We start from the raw sequence: 10,344 nt of genomic DNA, 5'->3' as shown, positions 1-10,344 counted from the left end.
CTTCCGGTGGATCTGGCACCCCCGCACCTTGTGGGCAGGAAATCTGAGCACAGGCATTTCCTCTACGCTGACAAATGCCCACTGCAAAGAGCCCCGGCCTGAAGGTGGCCCTGTCTCCTAGTTATGTCCCTCCTCATCCTTATCTCCCCAGGCTCCAGCCCTCACCAGCAGGGACTCAACAAACATTCATCTGTCAGATGAGTCATGGGACCAGAAGCTTGGGAGAAGACATGCAGAGCCAACCACTGACAAAACTGGCAAATGAAATATATGCCCAGAAACCTGCTCCATCCCCGGCATTCCTTAAGTCCTGTAAATTGTACCACCTTTCACAGTTTTCAGAAACTAAAAGTCATCCTTGACATCCATCTAATCAGTCACCTCTTATTTATCTCCCAGATTCATTCTTTTTTTTTTTTTTTTTTCTTTTTGAGACAGAGTTTTGCTCTTGTTGCCCAGGCTGGAGTGCAATGGCTCTATCTCAGCTCCCCGCAACCTCCGCCTCCCAGGTTCAAGCGATTCTCCTGCCTCAGCTTTCCTGAGTAGCTGGGATTACAGGCATGTGCCACCACGCCTGGCTAATTTTGTATTTTTAGTACAGATGGGGTTTCTCCATGTTGGTCAGGCTGGTCTCGAACTCCCAACCTCAGGTGATCCACCCACCTTGGCCTCCCAAAGTGCTGGGATTACAGTTGTGAGCCATCACACCCGGCAAATTCATTCGTATAATCTTGCGACCCCCACGACTACTGCCCTTATGGACCCTGGGCATGCCTCACCCGAATTACAGAAATTCCCTCCCAGCTGGTAAACATGCTTATGTGTGGCTCTCCTTCATTCCATCCTCCCTGGTTTAGCCAGAGAAATAATTCTAAAATGTACACATCCCACAGCATCTCATTTTCCTGCCTGCAGTCTCTCATCATCCGTTCACTAACTGGAGGACAACATCTGAATTTATTAGTGAGCATACAAAGGCTTTTCATCCGCTGAACCCAGCCCATCTGCTACCATTTCCCTGGTCTCCAGTCAGAACTAGTGACCGTCCCATAAACAGGTTCTGCTGGACTTCCAGTCAAGATGGAGCGGTGAGTTCTCTATTCCAACCACAAAGCAGCAGTAAATAAAACATTCTCGCATGTAACCCAACACACACAGTTGGGCTCAAAAACAAGGCAAGCTTTCTGTGAACAGAAAGAGCCCAAAATCACTAAATGGGGCTGTGACCGACATGCTGCTGGGCTCTGAGTCCCAAGAGTTTGTTAGAGAAGCCAGGAGCGCAGTTACCTTAGAAAGGGCAGTGACTAAGATGAACACCAGGGGCCTTCTGGGGGCCAAGAATGTTCTTTTTGTGCTCTGGGGGTTTGTTACACAGGAGCATTCACTTTGCGAAAACTCATCGAGGTGCCCCTTTACGATTCATGTGCGTTTCTGTATGTCTGTCATATTTCAATAGAAACGTTTACTTGAAAAACGTTGTCCTGAGAGAAAGCCGAGAGGAAGACCCTGCTTTTAGATGCTGGAGACCAGGGTAGGGTGAGGTAAGGTGGGGTGGAAATAGAGCACAGCCTCAAAGTGAGGACCCGTGCCAAGCCACCCACAGCTCCTCATCTGGATTGGCATCATTCTGGCACAGAAGAAGAAACCATGAAACAACACGTAAGAGCTGGCACTGGAACAGCGGCTTAGGAAAATGGGTGGAGGCGACCACAAAACTATAAACTGCGCATTCAGGAAGAGGAGGAAAAAAGACAAAAACAAAACAAATCAAAGGGGGAAAACCGGCACTAGAAATGGATCTGCAAATCAAAATTCCAAAACACATTTTAACAATGAAAAAGTCTAATGCTAAGAAAGACGGTAAAATCAATAAACAACATGAATTCATTCCAGTTGACATCAGTTTTATAGAGCAGAAGTCGTAAAATCTATCAGTTTTATAAAGTAGTAGTAAAATCTATCAGTTTTATAGAAGATAGGTTTTGCAGTATATATGAATTTACATTTCTCAAGGAAATCATAAAAACATATTAAAAATAAGCAATAAATATTAGATGAAAATAGGAATGGAACAAGAAGTGGGAATAAAAAAGATTAGGAAAAGCCCAGGCGCGATGACTCACGCCTGTAATCCCAGCACTTTGGGAGGCCAAGTTGGGTGGATCACCTGAGGTCAGGAGTTCGAGACCACCCTGGCCAGCATGGTGAAATCCTGTCTCTACTGAAAATACAAAATTAGCCAGGCCATGCCTGTAATTCCAGCTACTCAGGAGGCTGAAGCAGGGGAATTGTTTGAACGCAGGAGGCAGAGGTTGCAGTGAGCCGAGATCACACCACTGCACTCCAGCCTGGGTGACAGAGTGAGACTCTGTCAAAAACAAACAACCAACCAAAAAAAAAAAAAAAAAAAGGAAAAGAACAAACTGGAAATCTTAGACAAAAATAGCCATTGAATTTTTTAAGCCTCAGTATTCAGGTTAAACTCTAGACTGAGTGAGGTCAGAGAAAAGATGATGAAATGGGGGATAGTATGGAAAAATTTATCCAAAATGAAGTACAAAGAGGCAAAGAAGGAAAAATATGAAAGACAAGACATAAGTAGATTAAGAGACTCTAGCCTAAGAGAGATCTAGAAGAGGAGAATAGAGAAGCTGGCTTTATGTGTTTATTTTTATTTTTTGTTTCTGTTTCTATTAGCATCTTGCTACCCTCTTCTAAACTTTGTACCAGAGATTTGGAAGGGAGATTGGAGATGAGTCATTTTCTTCCTCCAGCAGAGGCAGTGGGTGTCTAGACTCGGTCAGACATAGTTTATACAGAGTGGCTAAACTCCATTCCCCTGCCACCCATGAACCCCAGGGATGCAGGATAAGTGTGATACCAGCAGAGATTTCCTCCAGTTCTCTGACATCTATTAATAGATGATAACAGCAACTTCTAGACTCTCTGGACCGTAGCTACAGTGGTCAGTCTGAAAGTTACATGCATCCCCTGATTTTCTTTTTTTGTTGTTAGCACCCAATTCCCTATATTCAACCCCTTTCTGCTTGAAATACCTAGATTAGTTTCTATGTTCTTTACTGATAAAGGCATAATGGCTGTATTTGAAGATATACCACCCTTCCACATAAAATAGACCCAAAAAATAAAGAGCTATAAAACAGGAGGAAAAGATCACAAGTTCAGGAGACCCAACATCCAAATAGAGTTCTAGAAACAGAACTTGGGGGGAAACTGAGGGAAGGAATTCAGCAAAAATTCAAAAAGTGTTCCCAGAAAAAGAGGACAGAAATTTGTCAATTAAAAGAGCCCACCTAGTGCACAGCACTAAGGATGAAAATGGAGCCATGACAAAGCACATCATAATGAAATTTCGGAATATTAGGGATAAAAAGAAGATCCTATAAGCATCCAGAGATGGGGACAAACAGTTGTATACTCAGTTATCAAGAATCAGAATTCATTCAGACCACTCAAAAGCAAAAATAGAATCTGGAAAATAATGAAGCAATGCCCTTGAAATTCTAAAGGAAAAATTATTTCTAACATAAAATTTCACACTCAAAGTTGCAATCACGCGTAAAGATAGAGAAAAAAATATTTTACACATGTACAAATAATTTTTGTGATGTATTTCCTTAGTATCTTCTCTCAGGAAGCGACTGAAGGATGTGTTTTACCAAAAATAAGAAAGCAAAAAGAGGAAGCTATGGAATACAAAACCAAACCCGGAAAGAGAGAAAGAATCCCTAGGACAATGATGAAAGGGGACACCAAGGTAAGAGCTGTGTAATGAGTGTGGAAGGCAACCAGTCCGGATTGCAGCAGATCAGAATGCTCCAGGAAAGATTCCCTCAAGAAGATAAAAGTGATAAACTGGCCGGGCGCGGTGGCTCATGCCTGTAATCCTAGCACTTTGGGAGGCCGAAGCGGGCGGATCACCTGAGGTCGGGAGTTCCAGACCAGCCTGGCCAACATGGTGAAACCCCGTCTCTACTAAAAATACAAAAATTAGCTGGGCGTGGTGGCACGCACCTGTAGTCCCAGCTACTTGGGAAGCTGAGGCAGGAGAATCGGTTGAACCCAGGAGGCAGAGGTTACAGTGAGCTGACATGGCACCACTGCACTCCAGCCTGGGGGATAGAGTGAGACTCCGTTTCAAAAAAAAAAAAAACAAGTGATAAACTACTTAATGTTTGGATGCACTGAAAGAAGGTTTATACATGGCCAGGCACGGTGGCTCACACCTGTAATCCCAGCACTTTGAGAGGCTGAGGCGGGCACATCACCTGAGATCAGGAGTTCAAGACCAGTCTGGGCAACATGGTAAAACCCCACCTCTACCAAATATACAAAAATTAGCCAGGTGTGGTGGTGCACAGCTGTAGTCCCAGTTACTCAGGAGATTGAGGTAGGAGAATCACTTGAACCTGGGAGGCGGAGGTTGCAGTGAGCCAAGATCGTGCCACTACACTCCAGCCTGGGTGATTAAAAAAAAAGGTTTATATAACTTGGACTAAATTAGTAGTAAGAATATAGAAAATGAAGCAAATGAAAAAGGAAGACAATCATGAACTCCAGGGAAAATAAAAAGTTGTGCAGAAAAGGAAAAATAATTAATCACAGTGTTACAATAGTCATAGTAATATAAATATTTGATATTGATCTCATCCAAATTATAGTACTGAAGGGATTAAGGGACAAAATAGTGTATGTGTAGTGGTGGAGAAGGGGGTGGAAGAGAGCCAAAGCTTTATTGTCCATAGAGAGAAGACCATAAGTAAAAGCTATAGTTGAAAAATGAATATACGCATATTATTTAGAGAGAAAGAGATAAACACCAAAAAAAACTAGCTGAAAGAGTTGAAAAAGGAGGGAGGAGGATCAGTTGAGCCCAGGAGCTCTCGGTTGCCATGCACTATGATCACAACTGCGAGTAGCCACAGCACTCCAGCCTGGGCGACATAGCAAAACTCCGTCGCAATCAATCAATCAATCAATGAGCTGAAAAAGGTTGCCTCTGAAGAAAGGGAAACGTGAGGCAAGGAGTAGGGAACTGCTGTTTTTCATAATAAGTCTTATAGACCAATTTAACTCTTTATGTGTATGTGTGATTTCATATAAAGATAAAGCTAAAAAAATAAGATCAGAACTTAATGAAACAAAAAACAAACAATAGAAAAGATAATGTAAAATGCTGGTCCTTGGGGGAAAATTAACAAACCAGACAAATCTCTAGCAAGCCTGATCAATGAAAAAAATAGAAAAGAAAGCAAGGAGGCTGGGCACCATAGCTCACGCCTGTAATCCCAGTACTTTGGGAGGCTGAGGCGGGCAGATCACCAGAGGTCAGGAGTTTGAGAACAGCCTGGCCAACATGGTGAAACCCCACCTCTACTAAAAATACAAAAATTAGCTGGGCATGGTGGCGCATGCCTATAGTCCCAGCTACTCAGGAGGCTGAGGCAGGAAAATCACTTGAACCTGGGGGGCAGAGGTTGCAATGAGCCGAGATAACGCCACTGTACTCCAGCCTGGGCAACAGAAGGAGACTCGTCTAAAAAAAAAAAAAAAAAAAAAAAAAAAAGGAAAGGATGCACTAACAATATCAGGAATAAAAAATTACTATTTCCACCTACACAGAAGATTTGAAAATTTTTGTGAAAAGCTTTATGTATTAAATACTTCAGATAAAATGGATAATTTTCTAGGCATAAATAGCCAAAATGATGCAAAAATAAATGGAAAGCCTAACTAAACTAATTACCATCAAACTTTTTGAACCGGTAATCAAAAGTCTCTTGCCTTAATGCTGGGCGCAGTGGTTCAAACCTGTAATCCCAGCACTCTGGGAGGCCAAGGCAAGGGGATCACCTGAGGTCAGGAGTTCCAGATCAGCCTGGCCAACATGGTGAAACCCTGTCTCTACTAAAAACACAAAAATTAGCTGGGCATGGTGGCGGGCACTTGTAATCCCAGCTATTCAGGTGGCTAAGGCAGGAGAATCACTTGAACCCGGGAGGCAGAGGTTGTGGTGAGCTGAGATCGTGCTGCTGCACTCCAGCCAAAGCAAGACTCCAACTCAAAACAAAAAAAGAAAAGGCTCTTGCCCTAAATGATATCTGTCCCAGCTGGTTTTAGAAACTCATTTTCTTAAACTACTAAGGCACAGATAAACTGTTTGTTTGTTTGTTTGTTTGTTTGTTTGGAGATGGAGTCTCCTTTTGTCACCCAGGCTGGAGTGCAGTGGCACAATCTTGGCTCACTGCAACCTCCACTTCCCGAATTCAAGCCATTCTCCTGTCTCAGCCTACTGAGTAGCTGGGATTACAGGCACACACCACCATGCCCGGCAATTTTTGTATTTTTAGTAGAGATGGGGTTTCACCATATTGGTTAGGCTGGTCTCAAACTTCTGACCTCAGGTGATCCGCCCGCCTTGGCTTCCCAAAGTGCTGGGATTACAGGTGTGAGCCACTGCACCCAGCCACAAATAAACTCTTAAAAAAAAGTTTTCTGTTCCTGTGCCATTTGTCCTCCTAAATTCTTCTTCTGGTAAGATTTTCTGTAGAGCACAGGATAGCCCAGTTACGGCCTGCATCTTCCAACCTTCCTTGCAACTGAGGTGTGTCTGACTAAATGCTCACCTTTGATGATGAGCAAATGTGGTGCCATTTCTCCATTACTTGCTATGGAGAAATGGAGATTCCTAGGGTTGCTGTAACAAAGTATCACAAACTGGAGGATCAAACAACAGAAATGTATTCCCTCACAGTCTGGAGGCTGGAAGTCCAAGATCAAGGTGTCAGTAGGGTTGGTTCCTTCTGATGATTGTGAGGGGAAGTCTGTTCCACCCTGTGTCCTAGCTTCAGGTGGTACACTGGCAATCTGTGGCATTCCTTGGTGTCTCTCTACCTTCATGTTCACATGGTGTTTTCCCTCAGGTGTGTCCAAATTCCTCCACCCCTCTTTTTTTTTTTTTTTTTTTTTTTAATTTTGAGATGGGGTCTCACTCTGTCACCTAGGCTGGAGTGCAGTAGTACCATCATGGTTCACTGTACCTTCAACCTCCCAGGCTAAAGTGATTCTCCCACCTCAGCCTCCCAAGTAGCTGGGACCTACAGGCGTGTGCCACAACACCCAGATAATTTTTTTTTTTAATTTTTATTGTTAATAAAGATGGAATCTTGTTCTGTTGCCCAGGCTGGTCTCCAACTTCTGGCCACAAGTGATCCTCCCTCCTCGGCCTAGGAAAGTGCTGGGATTATAGGTGTGAGCCACTGTGCCTGGCCCAAATTTCCTCTTTTTATAAGAACACCAGTTACATTGGATTAGTGGCCCACCCTACTCCAATATCACTTTAAACTAATTATATCTGTAATGACCCTATTTTCAAATAAGGTCACATTCTGAGTTACTGGGAGTTAAAACTTGAACATATGAATCAAGGGGACAACATTTGCTTCAAAGGAAATTGCTCACCCACCTCTTTCCTATCCTCCCTTTCCTGAGGGTTGCACACATACAGAGCTGAACCTGTGTTGCCGTGTAGATGAAGACAAACACCTTTAGGAGATGGCACAGAAACAAAACAGGAAACCCTCAGGTCTCCAAATGACTGCACTGAGCAGAATTGCCCCATCAGCCTGGACCATTCATTTCTAGAGTGTGAGCAAGAAGTACACTTCCATCTTATTTAAACAACCGTATTTCAGTTTTTTTGGTGGTGGTGTTGTTATAGGAGCTTAGCTTTTACCCTAAGAAATACAGCTACTCAACTCACTTCATTAGGATCTTAACTATAATATCAAAACTTCATAAGCACTGAATAAAAAATACAGTACAGCAATATCATTTATGATCATAGATGCAGAGCTTCCAAATGAAATACTAGCATATTAAATTCAAGGAAAGATATATATACCATGACCTAGTTGTGTTTAATTTCTAGAATTCAAAAATGGAATGTTAGACATAAGAAAATCTATTAAATTATACTACTTTAACAAATTAAAGGAGAAAAAATCCACTTAATGGATGAAGAAAAAATATTTGCTGAAACTCAATACAGTTGATCACGTAGACATGGAGTATATAGTTAATGTGAAGGAATTATTTTTAAATGTGTTTAGGTTTGATAATGGTACTATGGTTGTTTTTCTTTTTTCAATAATTCTTATCTACAGATACAGCTGGGCGCAGTGGCTCACACCTGTAATCCCAGCACTTTGGGAGGCTGAGGTGGATGGATCACCTGAGGTCAGGAGTTTGAAACCAGCCTGGTCAACATGTTGAAACCTCAACTCTACTAAAAATACAAAAATTAGCCAGGCGCGGTGCCACATGCCTGTAATCCCAGCTTCTAGGGAAACTGAGGCAGGAGAATCGCTTGAGCACAGAAGGTGGAGATTGCAGTGACCAAGATCGCGCCACTGCATTCCAGCTTGGGTGACAGAGCAAAACTTCATCTCAAAAAAAAAAAAAAAAAATTGCAATTGAGCTGGGCACAGTGGCTCATGCCTGTAATCTCAGCACTTTGGAAAGCTAACACAGGAAGATTGCTTGAGGCCAGGAGTTCGTGACCAGACTGGGCAACATAGTGAGACCCTGTCTCTACAAAAAATGAAAAAGTTAGCTGGGCATAGTGACATGTGCCTATAGTCCCAGCTACTCAGGAGGATACATACACATACATACACACACACACACACACACATATATATACACACACACACGCAAGAGATAACTTATAAAAATTTAAAGACAAGATTGGCCAGGCACGGTGGCTCACGCCTGTAATCCCAGCACTTTGGGAGGCCGAGGTGGACGGATCACGAGGTCAGGAGATCGCGACCATCCTGGCTAACATGGTGAAACCCTGTCTCTATTAAAAATAAAAAAAATTTGCCGGGCGTGGTGGCAGGCACCTGTAGTCCCAGCTGCTTGGGAGGCTGAGGCAGGAGAATGGCGTGAACCCGGGAGGCAGAGCTTACAGTGAGCCAAGATCACGCCACTGCACTCCAGCCTGGGCGACAGAGCAAGACTCCCTCTCAAAAAAAAAAAAAAAATTAAAGACAAGGACTGAAAGAAGATGTGTGCAGTATACTCAATGACAAGGGGGTTAGTATCCATATTTTATAAGGACCCCTTAAAGATCAATTTAAGAGAGCGTCCAGTTCCAGCAAGATGGAGTAAGCATGTACTACCTTGTCTGTCACATGCAACACAACTATAAACCCTGGCTAGGCTGCATAGGGAGCAGCTAACTATCCAAGCACACTGAAAAGTAAATGGTAATAGGCCAACTGGGGAAGGATACCAGAATTCAAAGTTCCACCTAACCAGTGGTATGTTTACCATTTGTTTTCCTTCAGTATTACCTGGCCAAAACCCAGGAGTACACATCAGATGAGAACAGAAAGGAAAACCAAGAGAAAACTTTTTCTAGTGTGAGAAAGGATAAAAGGGAACCACTAAGAGTTAGAAAGAGTCCTCTATTTTGCTTTTGTTTTTTCTTCTCTTTTTTTGTGCTCTCCCATTTCAGCCCGCAGTCACTATCACAATAGAGACACAATACTGGCAGATGTCTGAAACTCAGAAGAAAACAGAGGAGCTGTGGTCTTGAGAATGTGGGGTACATTCCCATTGCTTATCACTCTCTAATTTGAATGACTGCAGATTTCTCATCAGAAACCACAGAAAGTGCCGGGCGCGGTGGCTCAAGCCTGTAATCCCAGCACTTTGGGAGGCCGAGACGGGCGGATCACGAGGTCAGGAGATCGAGACCATCCTGGCTAACACGGTGAAACCCCGTCTCTACTAAGAAATACAAAAACTAGCCGGGCGAGGTGGCGGGCGCCTGTAGTCCCAGCTACTCGGGAGGCTGAGGCCGGAGAATGGCGTGAACCCGGGAGGCGGAGCTTGCAGTGAGAAGAGAACCCGCCAAACAGAACGCAGCGGGGAAAAAATTGGAAATCCATCAAAAAAAAAAAAAAAAAAAAAAAAAAAAAAAGAAACCACAGAAAGCAGAAGGGGGAGAAATGACATTTTTAAAGTGCTAAAAGGAAAAAATCTGTGAACTGATAATATCCAATTTAATGCAATCACTATGACTATTTCATCTGTACTTTTTGTACAGAAATGGACAAGCTGATTCTAAAATATATATGAAATCACAAGGGACCCCAAATAGCCGAATCAATTTTGAAATTAAGCAAGCCAGGAGACACACGTCCTGATTTCAAAACTTACTACAAAGCTACAGTAATCAAAATAGTGTAGTACTGGCATAAAGATAAACATACAGATCAATGGACTAAAACAGAAAGTCCCAGAAATAAACCC

The 10,344-nt window shown here is 42.9% G+C and overlaps 1 long non-coding RNA gene across 1 annotated transcript; it reads left to right on the top strand.

The window, feature by feature from the left end:
• The first annotated feature begins 620 nt into the window (after positions 1-620).
• LOC110740469 lies at positions 621-8,207 on the top strand. Its single transcript, XR_002523771.2, has 3 exons — positions 621-1,088; positions 3,643-3,778; positions 7,513-8,207. It is a non-coding gene; the product is annotated as an uncharacterized LOC110740469 (long non-coding RNA).
• Positions 8,208-10,344: the final 2,137 nt, after the last annotated feature.

This window comes from Papio anubis, chromosome 8 (assembly GCF_008728515.1).
Source record: "Papio anubis isolate 15944 chromosome 8, Panubis1.0, whole genome shotgun sequence".
Taxonomy (NCBI): domain Eukaryota; kingdom Metazoa; phylum Chordata; class Mammalia; order Primates; family Cercopithecidae; genus Papio; species Papio anubis.
Note: the sequence above shows the minus strand (reverse complement) of the source record. Positions and strands in the feature narration are given on the sequence as shown.